Source organism: Xyrauchen texanus, chromosome 30, assembly GCF_025860055.1.
Source record: "Xyrauchen texanus isolate HMW12.3.18 chromosome 30, RBS_HiC_50CHRs, whole genome shotgun sequence".
Classification (NCBI taxonomy): Eukaryota; Metazoa; Chordata; class Actinopteri; order Cypriniformes; family Catostomidae; genus Xyrauchen; species Xyrauchen texanus.
Window position 1 is genome coordinate 15,000,099 of NC_068305.1, and position 21,690 is coordinate 15,021,788.

The 21,690-nt window shown below is 38.5% G+C and overlaps 1 protein-coding gene across 2 annotated transcripts in view; it reads left to right on the forward strand.

The window, feature by feature from the left end:
- The first annotated feature begins 309 nt into the window (after positions 1-309).
- dab1a (DAB adaptor protein 1a) overlaps positions 310-21,690 on the forward strand; it is a 263,993-nt gene continuing 242,612 nt past the window's right edge. For both annotated transcript variants that reach the window (XM_052098301.1, XM_052098302.1), the window contains exon 1: positions 310-519. The gene's annotated coding sequence lies outside the window, so the exon portion shown is untranslated. The remainder of the gene's footprint in view (positions 520-21,690) is intronic.

The window sequence follows — 21,690 nt, forward strand, 5'->3', positions numbered from 1 at the left end:
GTGCTGTGCGTCTTCCGTCTCAGCAAATAACTTCATCCATCCCTATACGCATCCCTCTATTACATGCACTAATTTATTCTCTCCATCCGTCTTGTTTTGCGCGTCTTAGCCTTTTATCGTAAAAACTCCCGCTCATCCCACCCACTCATTGCATTTTCCCCTGAAACCGAGAAACCAGGACAGCTCGGCGCGCGACGGGTTAACGCACCCTCGCGCTCGTGATTGGTTGCGGGAGCGGCGCTTTGGAGAGAGGTAACCAGGCAACTTCAGCTGGAGCAACGCAGAGAAAGAACAGGGGAAGGGGTAAAAGAAGCGCAAAAATCTCATCAGTTTTGGTGCGCGATTGAAAGGATGTAGTCCAGGTCTGTGGCTGTCTGTCCCCGGCATGGGAAAGTGGATTACGGCTCTTCTAAAGACGTGAGGACCGCGGAAGAGACTGGATACGGAGTGATTGCGCGTGGATATTTTATTTATTTTTTTATAATGAGAAGTATGGGATGTGAACGCACCGGTTTAAAGGTAAGATTAAAGCAGGTGCATTTGGCTGTGTCTTGTCATAGTAATAGGATTCACGTCGACATATGGACAGAAAAAAACGGGGCTGATGCTGTTGCAATGAAACTTGTCCATGTGGAACATGAGGACATCTTCCAGCGCTTTGGTGATTAAGTTGTTTCGGATGATTGATTTCACGCTTCTTGTGAAGCAATTAAAAATGTATTATTAAACAGTTAGCCCGGCTTTGATCTGAGGACGAAATGAGCCTATCCAATGTGCCACGACTTGACGGTGATCATGCGTCCAGGCGCATATGGAGTGATTGGAGAGGAGCGGCGTTTGCTGCATTGACATCCGTGTTCTGCCCTGCGCGAAGCGCGCTGGGGATATTGATCAATTGAGATTTACTACAATGCTTCATCCTTAACACTGTATACATTCACCGATGGACAGAGGTCCTATGTAGCTACAAACTGATAGTTTTATTGTATGAATACACTCAGTCTACACAGAAACTGTATTGTGGCACTGACCATACGGAATCTCTGCTCTGGTTACACCGTACGAGTTCAAGAAACGCTAGCGCGATCTTCCCATTTAGGCTACTGAAAGCGTGTCACGAGCAGATGCATGGGCTGTTGTAATTTGATTTACACATAACTACACTAGTAGATGTTTTTTAAATGAGTGGATTCATGGAAGGGACCTCACCTCAGGCAGTGTGATCGGTCCGCAGGGGCTCCGCGGCTGCAGAAGCCCGCATCAATCGCACTGTCCGTAAGTGTGCGCGCGCGCGCGCGCTCGTGTGTGACAAGGAAGCACCGGGCGGCGAGAACTCTGTTATTCGCGCTCGAAGAATCAGAGAACTGACTTAGCGCACCGGCGACCGCGTTAACTGGACTCTACTTATCATTGTTGTTTTTTTCCGTTTCTTTTTTAACGGTTGCGCTGCAGGAGTATGTTCCCAAGGTGTTTAAAACCGGCAGAGACGAGAGCGCGTGAGGAGGATGTGATTTGACAGAGAACATCCTCTTCTGACTGCCTGTGGAACAACAGTTGGGGTTGGTGTGTGTCAGGGTAGTTTTGAAACGGGGGAAAATGTTCCCAACGTTTACTAAGTAAAAATGGAAAAATGCACCGAATTCGTTAACACTCTCCCGCGTCCCTGATTGAGCGCAAATGACAGGAGTTTCTGTTAATGGAGACGCTCGTGTCTCTGTGATTTTTATTGTTATTGTTTGTGGTTATGTGTGTGTGTGTGTGTGTGTGTGTGTGTGTGTGTGTGTGTGTGTGTGTGTGTGTGTGTGTGTGTGTGTGTGTGTGTGTGTGCGCGCCCGCGCGTGTTTAATCATTATCAATGAATCATGACATACTTCCTATGTTTGAGTGTCTAGCGCAACGCACATTGCCTATGTACACATACAGCTTCCTTACTCCTCAGTATAGTCCCCATTTTTAATATTATTATTATTTACGCAATATTTAGGCATTTCAGTTCCATATAAAAAAATCCACAAAACTGAATTGAGTATGCCTAATCTTTAAAAGACAGTAAAAAATTAACACAATGTAATTGGTTTGAATTGTGTTATGAAATGAAAACATGTACATCTTAAAAATAGTCTTTTTAAATAGTATTTATTTATTGAGTGAATCACTCAATTTATTTATTGAGTGTTCATTCTTTTTTGCTTGCTCTGATCCAGGTTTCAGGTGTTCATTGACAGCAATGCATTGACTAATGTGTTAATGTGACACATCGATGTGGTTCATTTTCATTTATTTCCTCCTAAATGCTATTTAAAACTGATTCTGTGTTTCCATGCAGTTACTTAAATTATAGACAGACAGACAGACAGACAGACAGATAGACAGACAGAGATGGATGGATGTATAGATAGATAGATAGACAGACAGACATACAGGTAGGTAGGTAGATAGATAGACAGACAGACAGACAGACAGACAGATAGATAGATAGATAGATAGATAGATAGATAGATAGATAGATAGATAGATAGATAGATAGATAGATAGATAGATAGATAGATAGATATATGCATTTTTAACACTTCATTGAAATTGTGGTGCATGAATAGGCAAGCAATCAGCACTGCAGTACTCAGAGCTTAAAGTATATATACAATTGTGCTCTTTGGGGCTCTTAAATAGTTTTATTCTACCTTAATCAGGTAACCTTGCCATTTTGTGCCAGCTGGCATGCCCCCTCAAAAAGAACACATACTATGCTACCATATTGCCCATAGGTTATCATTACAGTGGTGATGGTGGTCTGTGCAGTGTGTATCTTCTTTCTGCTTGAATGAGCCCAGCAGGCAACAGTGCATCTCCATGGAGATGAAATACAGAGTGTGCGAAACCTTAGTGCCAACATTGTTTTGCTTTCTCCACTGTGTTCATTTATTCATTCAACAAGCTGGATTTTGTTTTGAGGTAATGTAGAACTGAGAGAAAAGGTTCATATCAAGAACATACTGTGCTTCAGTAAAATTAAGACTGATGCATGTTTGTTTGACCTGTGGGAGGTTAATGCCAAGCCAAACCAGCTTGCTGTTCTAGGTACTTTTCTGTTTTAGTTACGGGATTTCTTGGACTCATTATTTGGTTGCTAAACCTACTTCTGGTTTGCAAAGAAGGGGCTCCCAAATGTGAGTCATGAAGATTAGGTGACCGTGGCAACAGTTTTGCAAAACGGAATTACATGCTTCATCACGTTTCACTGCAGTTTCTCAGTGACATGCTCAGCGGTGAGTGACAAAACAAGTGAAATTGTGTGGTAATCAGACATGATTTTTACATTTTCTTTCTTTAATTTTTTAGATTGAGGATTTAATGGGTAAAATGTACCTCGCTATCCTAAAACGTTAAACTAAACCTAACCGACAGTTTCGAAAAATCAAATGTGACACGAAAATGACGTTTTGTGTCATTCTGTGTCGCTTCTTTAACACTTTTTTCTCACGCAGCTATGGCCCGAGCACTTTAAGTCTTGGCCGTCAGTGCGATTCATGCCATTAAGAAAACACAGTTTCACAATGAATAAGACACCGTATGCCAATCATACATTACATGGCAGTCAACTAATAATACCAATTGACGAAAGCCAGAACAAAGGAGTTCTAATGTGGAGAAAAAGCTCTCTAATAATTTTTGCGATTTATGTTTCATCAGGGTACACGGTTACTTTTCAAAACTTGATCCAACACTGAATGCTCAAGCAGCCTAATTTAAACTTAGAAAACCACTGATGTTGCTATAACAATGCAAAAAGCACTTACCAATTTGCTTGAAGTAATAATCAGACCTTTCCTGTTTAATGAATCAACTGCATGATCATGCAGAACATCTCAGGTTTTTAAATCCATAAGGATTTCTTTCTCAAAGGCAATAACAGCAGTGATGACAGCCGACTCCTCGGCAAGATCTTCGCATTCAAATTACGTGCATCACTTAAAGCGTGATTGTGTCACTCAAGGCCTGCTAGAAGACCACACCCACATGAACAAATAAATCAATCTGATTGGCTGAAGAATCTGTCATTCTAACTTTAGATGCCTATTCACTGCAAGTGTTGAGGGGATCTGTGGAAATTCTGAAGGCTTGTGGGGGTGGAGCTCAGACTCATGCGCTGCTTCGGCTTCAGGCATGCGATTTTTTGAAACCGTTGTCACACTTTGCTTGTAAGCATCAAGGAATAAATTCTGATTGGATAAATTTTTTTGTTGTTTGCTATTCGTTTGTAGATTAATTAGGAGTGGAAGGTGATTGAAAATTCATAGGCAAAAAGGTCAATGAAAATGAAAGGATGAAAAAATATTTATTTATTAGGCATGTTACGGCAGCAGTGAAGGCTTTGCTGGTCTCACTTGTCAACTCACTTGCTTGGCTGGGCTTGAACCATGGCTTTCCGAGTTCAAAGTTCAACCCTTCTATCAGGTGAAACCCTCTACTGTGGAAACTAATGACATGTACCATTCAATTCAATGCAACAATTTATGCACAAGTGGTTTTATGATTTACGATTTACACAATAGTTTGTAAGTCTCATGTTTCATGAATGAGGTCCAGTGAATGACAGCATTGTTTAGGTTGATTAGTTAATGCATTTGTTGCCCTTCAGGTTGTGAGGTGTTTGTTGTGGTGGGAAAGCACAAAATGGAGTATAATCAGGGTGACATGTTACCCCTGGTGTATTCGTCAGAGCTGGAGGTGCTAGGGATTCCTGAAGTAGAGCTATTCTGTTGGGGATGTCCCTTCTAGGAAATCTGTCCTGTATAGAGAGGAGGCATCGACTGCCATTCCTCGTTCTCTGTATCGATCTGTCTGTTCTATTTGATATTATCTGCTTCTGCTAATTAGAGCTCTGAAATCGGCTCACCCATTGGACAGCATTTGGCTGAGGATAACATTGAGCCTGAGGGCCTAGTCATTTGCCACAGCAGCTTTCTACTTTAAAATCCAGACGTAAAAGTGACGTATAGTGAGGTGCACAGAATGTCATTGCTGTAGGCTTTGCATATTGGTAATTTGTATTGTTGTGTTTTTCTATGATAAGCTTTATGTGCACTGTGTAGAGTAGTTCAGGAATGTGTCATTGTTAGTCTGTTTCTAGTGCAGTAGTCAGTCACTTTATCTATTATACACCGATCAACCACAACATTAAAACCACCTGCCTAATATTGTGTAGGTCGCCCTCATGCCTTCTTCTCACCAAAATTGTACAGAGCGGTTATCTGAGTAACCATAGACTTTGTCAGTTCGAACCAGTCTGACCATTCTCTGTTGACTCTCTCATCAACAAGACATTTCCATCCGCAGAACAGCCGCTCACTGGATGTTTTTTGTTTTTGGTACCATTCTGAGTAAATTCTTGAGACTGTTGTGTGTGAAAATCCTGGAGATCAGCAGTTACAGAAATACTCAAACCAGCCAATCTGGCACCAACAATCATCCCCATTCTGTTGGTTGATGTGAACATTAACTGAAGCTCCTGACCCGTATCTGATTTTATGCACTGCGCTGCTGCCACACCTTTGGATGATTAGATAATTGCATGGATGATTGTTGGTGCCAGACGGGCTTGTTGTAGTTTTTTATATTGTGCTGTTGTTTCCAAAGAAGGAAATAAATTGATTTTGTTAGGAAATAAGTATATATAGATTCAAATTTCAGCACTTTTAAAATCTGAGATTAATTGTGATGAAAAATTTTATATCTACCTATATATATATATATATATGTATTAGGGATGGGCATTTTGGTCATTTCGTTTACTCGAGTACTCAGACTAATTACTTGTTGAGTACTCGGGGCAACGACTTGTACCTAACTTTATATGTAATAAAATGTCTGACAAACATCTTTGGCTAGCAAACATCTGGTTTACAGTGAGGCTTTTTCATTGAAAGTGAATGGGGCCAGTCCGTAAACGTAAAAATACTAGGTTTCAATAGTCATCACATGATGTGAACATTATATGTGTTAACATGATTTTAGCATGAAAAAAATGCTCACTAGTCCTCTCTGTGTAAAGTTATATACAATTTTACTTAAAAAATCTGTTGCCATGACGACAATGCCGTAAACCATGTAATCCTTGCCTAAAAAAAATAAATCAATAATTTTGACAACTTTACATCTTAAACAATACACAAGTTTTAACAGAATAATTAATGTAAGTGCTTTTATAAAATTATAAGCTTCAAATTTCTGCCTTTAAATCCTCCAAAAATGGACCCCATTAGGACATAAAAATGTGCATAACAGTTTCAGGGTCTGAAGTCATGTATCCTTCTCACATACTTTCTCTTCCTCTACCTTTTTTTCATTGACCACATAACCAGACTCAACCTCTGACTATTCAAATCAAAATCTCTCCCTTGACCTATGAACAAAGAACCATGCTTATTTATTATTTATGTATTTTTTCAGTTAGAGTCTGCTGAATGAACTCTCCCTCAATGGGCATGCAGTCCCATTTTTAACTGCAGTATAGTGGAATGTAACGCACCACTAACTCCAGTCTACCCCGTGAAACAAAAGGGAGTAAAAAGCCAGACAAAAAGTCAATGGTTGATAATTCAGTCCCACGAGATGCTCGATCTTGAGGGAGTTTGATGTGCTGCATTGGAAACAAAGACTGGGGGAACCTCACAACAGTCTCAGGACATTGACACCTCAATTAAATTTTTCTACTTTCTCATTTACCTCCATACACGCTTGCACTTCAGCTTGTCTCCTGGGACAGTCTCTTATTTGAGACACTACTCTGTGTTAATTTACAATGTTTTATGCTTTGCTTTGGCTGACCCTAGTTGCATTGCATCTTTCCTCTGACATTTAAAGACATTTAAAGACTATGAAGAAGCATTGAGATGAGAATAAAAGAATGACATTTCTCTGCCTGCCTTTTTATTTCCCGCCTTTTGTTTACACGTGCAAAGGAAGTGATGTCACAGATTACAATTGCTTTTCTTCAAATTAGTTTTATTCTGTCAACACATTCGAAGAGTTACGCAAATGGTTGTTGTCCACATATTTTAACCCAGTTAAGTGCCACTTTTGCTTTCAGATGAAATAAAACCCTCTCTTCTTGGTTGGTTAATAATTAGCAGGAAAATCAGAAGAAACAAATTTCAAAATTGCTTTTTTTCCCTTCCAACAAATTGTATTGATTTGATTAATTCTGCTCTTTCTGTTTTTTCTAATCCATTTTCTTTCATCCACTAGAGAGAGGGAAAGAAAGATTCAGCATGACCTGCTTAGTGGGGCCCCATTCTGCTTGTATATCAGAGTGAGCTTCAACTTATTAGTATTCGTGGGCCTCTCTCGAAATGAAAAGCCTGTATTTCTCCATAGTGGACAGAGTGGAAAGTTGCACTGAGCTAGCAGTTTGACATTGACACTTCATACACAAACAAACAAAAACATATGCATATATATATATATATATATATATATATATATATATATATATATATATATATATAGATGCACAGTAAAGATTTGAGGTTTGCTCAGCTAATGTCAGCACAGATTTGTGTATGCTGCCAGCTGGTGGTATTGTCTGTCAGATGTTAGCCTGAGGGCAAGACAAGCCAGGACTGTAGTTGAGCACTGGAATGGCACTTCTGCTGTTTAATGAGGTACACAGAATTGTTAACTGGGCTTTGTCTAAAAGAACAAATTAATTTCTTAAATCAATCATCTATATAGTACCTTTGTCTTGTTGAGGAGTGGAATTTACAGAAATGTGCTGAAAATCTATGTTCTCTGAATTCCCAGAGAGCTTCACAGATTTCCACAGAATCGTGTATTGCACATGTTAAGTTCTACACATTCTTGTTTTATTAAAGAGCTCTTGAAATGGTTTGATGAGTGCAATATTCTTTCCTGTGCTGACGTATTTCCTATTGAAACATACTGTACCAACATATTGGAGGGCTTGTCCTTTTGTAAATGGAAAAAAACACTTTAGTTTATATCACAGCTTGGCAAAACCATTATTTTCTACTTGCCCTTGCTATTCTAGGTGGCACTGTGTTTATGCTTTAAGGGTAGGGAACATTCCTATTGAAGAGAGCATGTTATTTGGCAAAAAAATCTATAAAAAGGTTATACGCACTGGCAAACAACATGAGTCATCACTATTTGGCTTTCAGGCATTAGCCTTTTTTGGGCCTTTTCTGCATATCGCAGAGTCCGTTCTGTATAACTCTGCAGCTCATTTTAGCTTATCGTGGCCAATTCAGCCCATTTCGCAGCCGACCCACTGGCCCGCTCAGTTCTCCCGATGGCCAGTCCGCCCCTGATCAGCCCCAAAGTGCGTCGGCCCTTCGAGAAAATGCCCGGGATGCCAAATTACTAGTCCAGCCCTGGACAGACCATAGCAGAATGTAGGGTTCTCGAAACATGTTTTGTAAAGTTTCAAACTACATTTAACATGACACAGTGTCCTAAAAACACAATTTGTAGCTAGAGACGCTGTAAACAGTGAAACTTGACAACCACAGTAAGGCACTCCAAAATCGTTTGTCAGACACATGTGTACATAGACCTATGAGACAGATGCAAGAACGCGTCCTGTCTACCTCGGACAGATTGACAAACTAAATTTGTAAAAAATGGATGGGTGTTTTGTGTAGACCAGTGATAGGCTTATGGTCAATGATAACAAACAATTTATTGACTTATAAGGCCAATTTTTATTGTCTAATCAATGCTTTACTTTTCTGCCACAATAATGTAATGGCTTTGAATATTCTGAATTATTATATTATAACACAGTAAATTCAGTTTTTATAATTGTTCTGATTTTTTTATGTTTTATGTTAAAATATATTTATTTGGTGTCTTTTTTTTATGCATATATTGATATATGTGATTAATTTGGATGCACTGATGTATAGGCTGCCAATATTTATCAGACAGTTATTGAGCAAAATAAAACCTATAAGCATATCGGATTTAAGATGTGAAAAACATATGCTTTATTTATAATTAGTATCGTATTTTGTAAAAACATTGTGAATTCAAATGCAAAATATAGAATCAATAATAGCCACATTATGTAGGGTTGGCACTCATAAGAACATGTAATATTATAATTTTTTACGTGTCCTTACGTGATTAATAAACCCTAAAAGGCTATGATTTAAAATATTGTCTGCATTCAGCGCTTCAGTCAGTGCTGTGTGAGCAAGCGGATCCCTCAAGTGGTCTGGACGGCATTATCCATTATACCAATATAATATCGAATTTAAAAGGAGGAACGATTAGTCGATGTTATCGACAACATTGAAAATAAAAAAATTTCAACAAAAAGTTTTGTTGACGAATAGTCATTTGATCTCAGTTAACATAACATGAGATCACATTAATCTCTAATGATGGCGCACGAGAGCAGCACTACAGTTTGCGACTGACTGAGAAGAGGAAGAAAACAGCTCACAGTCCAGATGCACTCGTAACTTTCCAAATAACTTCAGGTGATGTAGATCACAAAGTATGAGGGAATTATAATGCAAAAATACTAAATAAGTAAATACAGAAGCACTCTTGTTGTGGAATAATTCGGAGTCGGATCACTTTAACGGAAACACCCAGGCTTTACATCTTTAATACAGTTATATTTAATGCATTATAGCTTTATTAAAGTTCAAATAATATGAAGCAGATCATGTAAATAACTACAAACTGCGAAACTGGCATTTCTCTGTGTGGTTAGAACCTCTTTAATGAGATGCGCGAATGTCCCGATCTAATGAGGAGAGACTGAAACTGCACCCGGCTGAGGCTCACTCTAGGGACATCCCTCGAGTGCCCAAGTTTAGTGCAGTTAGATTATAACATGATGGCTCGCGACTTATTGAATCATACTACATGCGTCACTGTGCATTTCTTATTGTGAAGAAAATTGGCAATACGCAGCTTTATTAATAAGAGAGAGTTTGGTTTTTTGTGAATCTTGAATATAAGTATATTTTGCCTTTACTGCACTCGCAGAAGTATAAACCGTGAAGTATAAAAAGTGAAAAAATACACTTATATACAAAATAAATTCTAAATATATAAACAAGCATGTCTAAATATCTTATATGTTGCTTCTCAAGTAAATGTATCTTGTTCTAAAAAAAATTTAACATTTTAAATTGAAAATAAGACAAAAACACTTGATAACGATAGGATTTTAATTCAGTGAATGTCATTTAGAGGTACTTTTCAAAGATTATTTTGTCCCCTTTATTGTTAGTAAGCACGTTTAATACAACCTTTTAAGTCGGGGCACAAGCTGAATAATTGGTTAAGAGCTAATGATTAATCGTTGCAATAATCGCAGAATAGTCGAATAATTAGTCTAATAATCAATAGATTAATCAATTATCAAAATAATCGTTACTTGCAGCCCCAGTGTAAAACAAGTCATGGTTTAAATTAATAAACTGGTTAGATGTTTAGATGAGTAGATGTTTATGGCTAATGTTTAAACTAAAGGATTTGTCCGATTAATGACAAAGACTTAGAAATACATCCCAGACATTATTTGGCTGATTAAGACTTTAGTTGGTAATTCATTTATTGTCTATGTATTCCATTTTAAGAAAGAGTACATCCTATGACCAAGATGATGCAGGCAGGTGAGGGGCATCTCAGTCCGGCTGGAAGCTTGTGACAGTTCATTTCCAGTGAAGTCCATCCTACCAAGGTTCAGGCAGTGGCCAGTGAAGTATCCCATGTTACTGTATAAGGTTGGAGTTGGAAGCAGTTTATCCTCTGTGAAATCCATTGTAGTAGACTGAAGTGATGTTTGGCTGGCATTGCTTGCAGATAGTAGTTATCACTCAGCAACATATAGCATTGGGATTGGGACATCGGGCAGGACCAGAGCAGTATGGACAGGCTGTGATAACCTTGGGATATGTACAGGGAAACTAATTGTATAATATTAGCATAGATGCCATTTACTTTATAGCACTTTACTTTATAGTGCAGCATAACTATGAATTAAGCAATACATTAGGAGTATGCATGGCTGAAAAGATGAGTCTTTTGCCTGGAGTTAAACTGAGAGAGTGTGTCTTAGTCTTGCAAACTACTAGGAAGGCTGTTCCATAGTTTAGGAGCCAAATGGAAAAAAAAGGATCTACCTCCATTTGTAGAGTATTATTAACAGGCCAGAATAGTTTTGAACATGATGGTATTATAGTTTGGTAGAAGGTTGCTTAAGTACTGTGAAGCTAGATAATTCAGAGCTTTGAAAGTAATTAACAGAATATAAAAATGAATATGAAACTTAACAGGTAGCCAATGAAGCAATGAAAAAATGGGACTGATATGATCCTATTTCTTGGTTTTATTCAGCACTAGCTGCTGTATTTTGAACCAACTGATGTTTATTTAATGAACCTTCAGGACATCCTCCCAGTAATGCATTACAGTTATCTTGAGGTCTTGAGTGAATTAATTAATTTTGCGGCATCAGAAACAGAGAGCGTGTGTCGAAACTTAGCAATAATTCTGAGGTGAAAGAAAGCTGTTCTACAAACATTGGAAATGTGATTTTCAAAGGAAAGATTGCTATCAAATATATAATTTTTTATAATCATATTTTAATCTATTGACAGCACTAGTTTGATGTTACAGCAGCATGATTGTTAGAAGTGTGTGGTGCTCCTCTCCTTGAATGACATGGACACATCTGTGGTCTGATTGTGTTTCCAAGGTGGTTCAGCTGGCACACATCTCGTTTGGATCAGAAAAATGACACAGCTGCCTGATCCAGATGTGCATCTGTATGAGTTTACCATGAGTTTCCAATACCTATCACCTGCCAACATTCCAACCTGCCTACCTCTCTTCCACTCCCTCTCTCTATCAGACATTCACTCACGCTGTTCCTAAACCAGGCAGTTTGCATATGTGTTTGTGTGTTTATTCCTGAGAGTCAGCAGGGGTAAATGCATCTGCGAGATCCTGGACAGGCAGAAGATCAGCCTTGAGCTCTGGAGACTGGGTGTTTCCATAATGATTACATGCCAGAGAGCAGCTCCGTAATGTCTGAGGTGATCTCCTAGTGTTATTGCCCTGGCTGAGAGAGATTTCTCTCTTATGCTGCCAGCACTCTGCTCTCTGCTTGCAAATCCTTCTGCCCTTGTACTGCAGGCAACTGATTCTGTTTTTTGAATAGTTGCCTGGGAAATCTACTCTGCGGCTTTGCTTGGAATGAAAATACACCTCTCCAGAGCGATTGCTTTCCTCTTCTCCTCTGCTGCATGTTCTGCTCAAAATAACTCTTTTTTCACCATCTCTCTCTTGTTTGTATTGCGAATTCCATCTTTGAATCTGTTTTTCCCTCCCTTATCTCTGTGCACAGGGAAGGATTCAGAGTTGTGTGTACATATATGCGCTGTAGAAGAGATGAAAAGGAAATATTTTTTCTTCCCTTTTTTGTGTTTGATATAAAAGCAAGTGCTCTTTTGCTTGTGATAACACTCTGACGCTCCACCTCTGGAGCACAGTCAGGGTCTAATGCTCAGACCCAGGAATGCACCCATGCGAGTCATCATCGGACCACTGTGTGTGTGTGTGTGTGTGTGTTTGCATGTGCTCGAGCAAGGCTATATTAAACAGGCACTGTGGCGACACAGCATGGCACATTAAATGGCACAGGATAAATGGCTGAAACTCAGCATGCAAGAAAGTTGGAGAGATAGTGTAGATGGAAAGAGAAAAATGGATAGGATAGATGAAGAGATTGTTAAATAGAGGAAGTTGGATTACAGCATCAGTAATGCAGTAATGTTACCAATTATTCCAAAGTATCGCCTGTGTCTCCTATGTTTCTCCTAAAATTACAGAGATTAAGTACAAATTGAAACAAAGTAGACACTTGTTAACAGACATTAAGCAACAAAATCAATGTGGATAACAAATGTTTGTGTTCATATTTCAGCTATTTTTGTATTCATATCATTCAATAATGAAGATGCAGGTTGTAAATATGTTTAAACTCTAAGAGCATCTTTTATCAGCAAGGTTAGAGATGCTCCTATGAGGCACAAGAGAGACTATAATACAAATGATGATATCATGATGTATTATGTTATCTTGAATTGTGACATACACTCACCGACCACTTTATCAGGAACACATGTACACCTACATATTCATGCAATTATCTAATCAGCCAATACTGTAGCAGCAGTGTAATGCATCAAATTATTCAGATATGGGTCAAGAGCTTCATTTAATGTTTACATCGACCATCAGAATGGGGAAAAAATATGATCTCAGTGATTTCAACTGTGGCATGATTGTTGGTGCCAGAAAGGGTGCCTCATGGGATTTTCATGCACAACAGTCTCTAGAGTTAACCCAGAATGGTTCCAAAAAATTTTTAATCCAGTGAGCTGCATTTCTACAGATGGAAACGCCTTGTTGATGTATCACAACACGTCAAACCTTGAAGCGAATGAGCTACAACAGCAGAAGACCAGTTTGGGCACTTTATTGGGACCATAGTGCTCCTAATAAAGTGGTTGTGAGTGTATGTCTTGCACTACAAATGGTACCGAAAGGTGGTTGCTGATACCGAGCCCTAGTTGTTGTTTTGGCAAATCTAAATCGTACATAAGGTTTTTTTTCCCAGGATAAAAATCTTAGAAGCAGGATACTTGAGCAAAACATCTCTATTTGCTCTCCATTTAATCTCATTGTCATCTCAGAGAAACAGTTGAGAGATTAAAGAGATTTAATCTACACTCAGATTTAAGGCAGAGGGAAAGAAGGTTTTTTTTAAGAGAATTAGCTTAAGCCTTGCATTCAGTTGAGGCAGACATTGAAATTAAATGCCATAAAGACATCTAGAGATCTCACTCTTCCCCTCTGACTATTACATTTCTTCTTAATTCAGTCAATATTTGGTTCAGTTTGTAAATAGCTTCTCTTGTGACTTTTTCTTCTACTGTTTACTTAGGATTTACCTTTCTCCAGCTCTCTTTCTCTCTGAAACGTCGGTCCCCTAGATCATTTGTTCCAATGTGGAGTTTCACACTTCACCGAACTCTCTCTAATGCCATTTTTGAACCCCTTTTCTATGAAAAGAAAAGCATGTAGCATGTCTAGCAGACCCCCCCTCTCTCTCTCTCTCTCTCTCTCTCTCTCTCTCTCTCTTTCTCTCTCTCTCTATCTGTATGTGAGTGCTGGCTCAATAGCAGAAGACCTATTTTCCTCTCTTAGACCTCCCAAGATTGAAAAACAAAGCTGACACACTCCCTATCCACACTATGGGTGTATGAAACTGTGTTAAGCAAGTCTTCAATTAGTTCTCTGCGTTAATGACATTAGCCTGTGGCAGATAAGAGCTGTGCGAGATGGCCCTCTCGGTATTGACGGACACTGATGAGGAGGTGGGGGCTAATTAATATGGTTTCTTTAAATGAGATGCCCTCGTATGGAGAAGACCGACTGGGATTAACTCACACACACACAAAATCTGGCACTTGACTGAGAGATATGCAGATGAGCCCCAGCAGATTTAGCTAAGCCCCTCCCAATTTAATGATAGCCGCTGAATCGTAAGCTGCTGACAGCAAAGTGGCGCAAAGTGGGTTTAATAGAACAGGGCAATTCCAAAGACCAAAAGGATTAAACTGGAGTGAAATGATTTGGAGGAATAGAGAGAAAGTGGGAAGAAAATTCCCTCCTTTTAATGCACGATGAACAAAATCGACAGTCCAAGGTGGCAGAGTGATGAGTTTTAGCGAGTGTGTTTGTATATGCTGGTACAAAATTCTTGCTCAGACGTAGCTCTTTCATAGCTGAGGAGACATATTTGAGATCTCGGTTAAGTTTGAGTATTAACTTTGTCTCAGATGTTTCTATTTAAATTAGCCTGATCTCATGAAAATTACATGACTGTGGTGACATTTTTGCAATATGACATTGCGTGGTTCATTATACGTATCGTGACAGTTTTTAAGTTAAATGTTCTCCCAAACAGGTTTTTAAGGTATATGCTATATTGAGTATTAAATCTAAACCTGAAACCTTAAAACTTACCAATTGTGTTAGAAAAGAAAATGTGAGATGAATAACACAATTGCTGAAGCAACCACGGCATTTTGTGGTGCTTCTTCGACAATTTTGGCTCACTTGTCAACTTGCTCTTCACATATCGTACCCTGGTCATTTGCATTGCAAGTGTAATGCTCTGTCAGTTGAACTACTGCACAATTTGATCGGACTTGAACAAGCATGTGTAAAGCAAATGTTACAATGTATCACCTTAAAAGTCATGTGCTATAGTAAATGTGTTTAGATCATAAGATTCCTGTAGAATTGTGTCAGGAACAGAGCAAAAATTATGGGTGTCTCAGCCAGCTCCCTAGTTCAGTAGCCAGGACACTGATCGGGAAGTCAGCCAATTATAGGGCTGTCTCAGGACATTTTCACACGTGGCTCGCTTGGAGTGTTTGTTTTGGATCCTGGCACGTTTTTTCCCTTGGTTTGTTTAATTTAGGCATATATGAACATGGCAATCGCACTCAGACCCACACCAAAACAATCGGACCGATTGCAAATTAACTCTGGAGCAGTTCACTTGTGGTGAGAATGCAAACCGAACCAAAGGACCAACGAACCAACCTGGGTCACAATGCATGATCACACAAACGTCACACAAATACCCATAAAATGCAATTAATTTACATAACCATAAACATTTTATGGCAACTTGATGCAAAAGAGGGTTAAACATTCGTGAAATGCTGAAAAGCTATAGCGATTAGATAAGCAATAGATATCCCAATAACCATTAACATACCTGATAGATATTTAGTGACACATTCTGTGGGTGAGCATGCCTTCTTTTCTGAAAATGTCTTGTGATTGCTCTTCTTCAAAACAAGTGCTTGGCAATATTGTTGTTCCAACGAAGCCTTGATTTCTGCTCAAACTGATAAATGAATATATCGGGGATTAGAAAAAAGCCACAATTAGCCCGCTGGGTTGTTATCCACCCATCTTGATGGTTAAGCGACCCAACAATATAAGCGAAACCCCAGAACATAAACAACACATTTTGACCAATGAGGGGACAGTTTACTCACATGTGACTTGCGTAAACACATTTTGATTGGAAATGTTGCCTTGTGAAAGCAATCCGAACCAAGGGGAAAATGCAGCATTGTAACAATTTCTTTTCTGAACAAAGCAAAGGTCTGAAAATGCCCACAATTGCAACATTTGCTCCCTAAAAATTTCCACAATGCATTGTAAAATCCAAGGAGCATTGTTACAGACATTTTAAGTGGAAAGTGTAAATGATGTAGTTTTTTTCATGTTTATTTATCCTTTTCAACATTATATAAAATTATACAAAAAGTCCAGTGCCTTGTACAAACTACACGGTTGGTTCTAATTACTTTTGACAATGTTTCTATTCACAAAAGAAACATTTAGGCACAAATTCACAATAATTACACAGTGAGTGGAGTTCAATGTCAAAATCAATTCTTCAATGAAGTCCAGTTCAGGATTCCAGATCTGGTCAAAGATATCTGCTTTATCATTTAAATAAAATCTTATCCTTTCTAAACATAATACATTCCCCATTTCTCTCATCCACATTTCATATGTTGGTATTGCCTCTGATTTCCACATATTTAAAATAATTATTTTTGCAATGACCGTACCAAAAGATATAGCTTGCTTCTCATACTTATTTTCTGTATATAATGGATTTTTCTACAATGGGGTTTGGCTCATGGTTAGGGTGACTAGATTCCTGCTTGTGGAAAATGGGACAGCCCCCTCCCAGCAAAAGTGAAATTGATGTATCCTTACCTAGGTGCAGATCAATGCGAAGTAGAGGGTGCATTCGCATCTGTAATTGTTGTCACCTTGTACTTTTCGCTGGCAGCAATTTTTCTCAGTGTGCGCTTGTCTTTCAAGAGTTTATTGTAATATGCAGAGCAGTCGAGTCCAAAATTAAGATGTACGAAAAGCATTGCCTTCATGACTGCTACCCTGAGTCGAGATTTATCCAGTGTCATGCTGCGTTCATTAATGAGAACACACGCACCACAGAAGCAGATGTCCCAGGCAGGCATAAAACAAACTCCACGACCTTGGCTAAGACTCCGAAGTTGATAGTCTTGCTCTCCAGCTCATGAAAAATGTCTGTCCATCTCTCAAACATGGCTGTCTTGTTCATGTTCCTTTCAGTGATGCGACCAGTGACAATCATCAAAGAGCGTGGTTTTGTCAATCAAACTGAGAGCGGGTATTCTGGAGTAGAATAATTCGAGGCTGCTCTGAATGTCTTTCAGAGGGATGTCTCTCAGTAGGGCCCACTTAAGTTTTTCTGTGTTCTCCAGTGAGCGGCTCCAATTTTGGAGGTAATCTACCGATGCGGAATAAAAGATTCCCACTGCACCAAATAAATAATCCGCTCAAATATCACCAACTTCAACCAGGGCATCCAATTGATTTTTAATGTCAGAGGTTATGAATGATTTCTCCTGCCTGGCCTGCAAGACTTTTCTCAAGTCATGAATGTGCAAAGCCACTACTTTGGCTGATATGTGGTCTTGCTCTACTATCTCCAGTGCACTGTTAACAGTGGCTTTTTGTTTGGGTGTGAAGCCAATCCAAAGTTTAGTGCAAGGATCGATGAAAATGTGCCTTAGAAACTTTGGTCATTTTTCTTGAGAAAGAAAGTATGCATGCAGACCACTGAATATGCATAGTATTTTTTCAAGAGCTGGACCAAGAGAGAGGAAACATTTGCTGCCATGCCGGCAGTTTGATTTCTGCACAAAAGCAAGTATGTTGCATATGACAGCTTCAGATTTGGTGCGGGCAGAATTTTTTTTTTTGATCATACAATTTCTTGATTAATTTCGCGGTATAGTCAGCCGACTGAAAACTAGGGCCATGCATAACAGAATGATAAGCGAAAAGTCCTTCACTTGCATGCACCTTGTCAGATTCGGAACTTTGCTTCACAAAAATATTGCTAACACTTGATGGCACACTTACTTTTAGCAGCATCCACATGCTTTTTTGTATGAACATGCTGCACGATGTCGGTGTGGCCTCCATGGGTGATGGAAAAGAGAGTTCCACAAATCTCACACCTCACTTTACTAGGCTCTGTCTGTGACTACTTTTTATAGAAATGTGAACTCTATTTGAAGATCCTCATTAAATGTATATGCATGCTTCTTTGACATTTTTCCAGCCACAATTTCATCTGTGTGTACTTTGAAACTGACTCTTCAATAAGTTCTCTAACTGGATTGATAGGTGATTGTGGTTGGATTAAACGATCCAATCATGTACTTCAAATAACACGGTGTGATTTTATTAGTTTTACTAATGGCTACTTTTGATTAGAATACTCACCTTGTCTACTTTTTATTAGAATACTCACATGACTAAGAAAGCTGCATAGGCGATAGAGAAATTTTAGGAGAGGGGAAATAGGGTTTTTGGAGAATAAGATGGGACACTAGAAAAAGTGATTAAATACGGGGCTGTCCCAGGAAAAAATGGGAAGTCTGGCCACCCTATTCAAGGTTCTTATTAAAAGCTTTTAGAGAAACATAGAAAAATATTTGACCAATATGTACACAGCTTGTTGCATGACCAAAAACTATGAGCTAGAGTACCCTCTGTTATTTCACATCGGTTACAAAATGGGGACACCTCTGGGGAAATCCAGTGGATCTTAACTTTAGAATAATACAGGAAATGTAGTGTTTTGAACTGTATCAAGTTGTGTCCAATGTTTTCTGAACAGTTATGTATATTGTTTAAACATTCCTCCCATAGGTCATCATCTGTCTCTAATTAAATCTCTTTGGCCCAAGCTTTCCAATGTGCAATTGTGTCAGTAGATATGTGTGTATGCAATACCTGATAAAAGTAATACACTGCTCCATGGCTTACTGGATTAAATTTGTTAATGTGTTCAAGTGTTTCACTTACTCCCAAAATTATGTATGTGTTTTCTAACATAATCCCGAATTTGCAAATACCTTAAATTACTTGATGTTGTCACAGTTAATCTCTGTTATGTTTTCAAAGACTCTACATTTGTAATGGGGTTTTCCTCTGTCTTTAGTTTCCTCTGAAACCCTACTTACACCCCATTACAAAAGTAAAACCTGAGAATGAGTCAAATCATCGACAGAAACAAAAGTATGGATGTTCGAGGATTGGAAAAGAATAAAAGTATATCATCAGCAAATACGGAGAGTTGATGTGAAGAGCCCTTTACAACAATAGCGCCATTTTCATACTCTGTTGTTATACTCAGTGACAGAGGTTCAATAAGTATTGCAAAAAGAAATGGAGAAAGGGGGCAACACTGTTGGGTTGTGCACAGCAAACAAAGGAGAGATATTCCGATTGGTAATGACAGAGGCAACATGATCTGAGTATATTACCTCAATCCATTTTTTAAAGGAGCCCCCAAACCCAAATTGTTCCAGGGTTGCCAACATATATGGCCACTCCACCTGGTCGAAAGCATGTTGTGCATCTAAAGAGATGATAGCTGCCTCAGTTGTGTGCTTGCTATTTAATATATTAAATAGGCATCCCAGATTAAAAAGTAAATGTCTCCCTGGCATAAAACTTGTCTTGTCTTAATGCACAATCATACAAATAACTTTTTCAACCTTTCAACTAGGATCTTGACAATTATTTTAGTTTTAATGGGCAAAAAAGAAATCAGACGATACAATGAAACCAACATAGCGTCACAACCTGGTTTTGGGATCAAGGTTACATTAGCTTTATATAATGAAGGTGTTAGTCTAGAAACATCTTTTGAATAATTTTTCATATGAAGAAGTAAAGGGGAAATGTCATCACAAAATTTTTATAATAGTATATTCTGAAACCATCCAGACCCTGAGCTTTATTATTGGCAAAAGAAGATATGGCTGAGGCTCAGCATAAAGTAAATGGTGAATAAGGCTAACATTCTGCCTATTATTTATTTTTGTACCATGGAAGAATGCGAGTTAGGGATGTGTCTTAAGCCGAATACCTTATTACAGGATTTTAGTGTGATTAAGCTTGCTGATAGCAGAAAAAAGGTCATCTGTAGTTGCTGAACTTGCCCTATCCGGAATTGCTTGGCAGTTATTAACTTCTCCCACGTCCATTGTGTTTGCCAAATATTCATTGGCGTTGCGTCCTCCAGGCCCCTTTTCAATTCGTTTTCCATTCCCTGGCTTCGTCATATTTCTAATGGATTTTAAGATCTATATTGAGCTGGGGTTATAAAATGAAATTAAGGGTAAAGGTAGGTTTAATTATAAAGGGCAGCGGAGCTTCCACAACACATGTCTAGTCCATTGCACAACCGAAACCATGATGTTGTATCTTAATTAACATTACACTTGACAAGCTTCAGATGCACACAATTTACAGAGACTGCAGAATCGAGACCACGGCCAATCCGATCTGAAATCAGGTAATATGGTATTCCCTAACTTGCATTCTTCTATGGAACAAAAAAGAAATAATAGGCATAATGTTAGCCTTATTCACCATTTACTTTAACTGGATAGAACCATATGCTATAGATTTCCAGCAAAACCAGTAAATTGGCTATCCATTTAGCCAGCATGCAACATTTACTGTATATACAAAAAAAAAAAAATGTAAACATAAAATTAACCAAAAATCTTTTATTATTTTATCATTTACTCGCCCTCATGACATTCCAAAACCGGACATTTTGAAGGATGTCCTGTTTTGTGGATTTCCAGACAATGCTAATCGATAGTGACTGATTTTAAAGTAAAAAAAAGAACCAATAGTGTCATAAAAGTAACCCATGCGAGTTGTGCATTGTATTCAAAGTCTTCTGAAGGGAAACGACAGGGTTTATGAGACCCAACCAACAATTTAAATTATTTTACAGTGAAAATCTTGAATTCCGCTTTATGTGTTAATAAGAAAGTGCATAAGAAAACCTTTTGTAAATTATGAAATGATGTGTGAAATATTCCTTTAATTTTGTATTTTGCTTGTTTACACTGTTGTTCATCAGGGCCAGGTTGCTAAATATCAGTCATTTGTGAATGTGGGTGAATACTGGCTAGATATTAATAAGCTCATGTTGTGATGTTAAAATCTTGATGGTTTCTAAATTACCCATGTTTGCATCTTAGATTCAGTAAATGGTCAGTGTGGACTAGAAAGGGAGCTTTGAAAATTAGAGTGTCTACATAGTCCATGAAAATCTTTTTCAAAATGAGAAAGAAAAATCAATTTTTCCATGATATCTGCCCTTTAAAGGTTCTTTATCTCCAGTCATAGCTCAAGATCCTTATATACAGACAGAATTCATCTGCAAGTGATACTCAGACAATGCAGAGGTGGGGGAGAGAGAGAGAGAGAGAGAGAGAGAGAGAGAGAGAAATGCAGTGAAAAATGCATCGACTGTCATATTAGATTCAGCTGAATTAGTAGTCAAACCCACCATGAATGAGGCACTGAATTGTTTGACCCTATTACAACAGATCAATATAAGCTTTATGATTTGCCGGTGATAAAAATTGTTCAGGGTCCATTGCTCCAATATGGCTGATAGTTTAAATGCTTATTGGTTAAGTCTCTGGCACTGTTTATCCAATGCTATTTTCATAT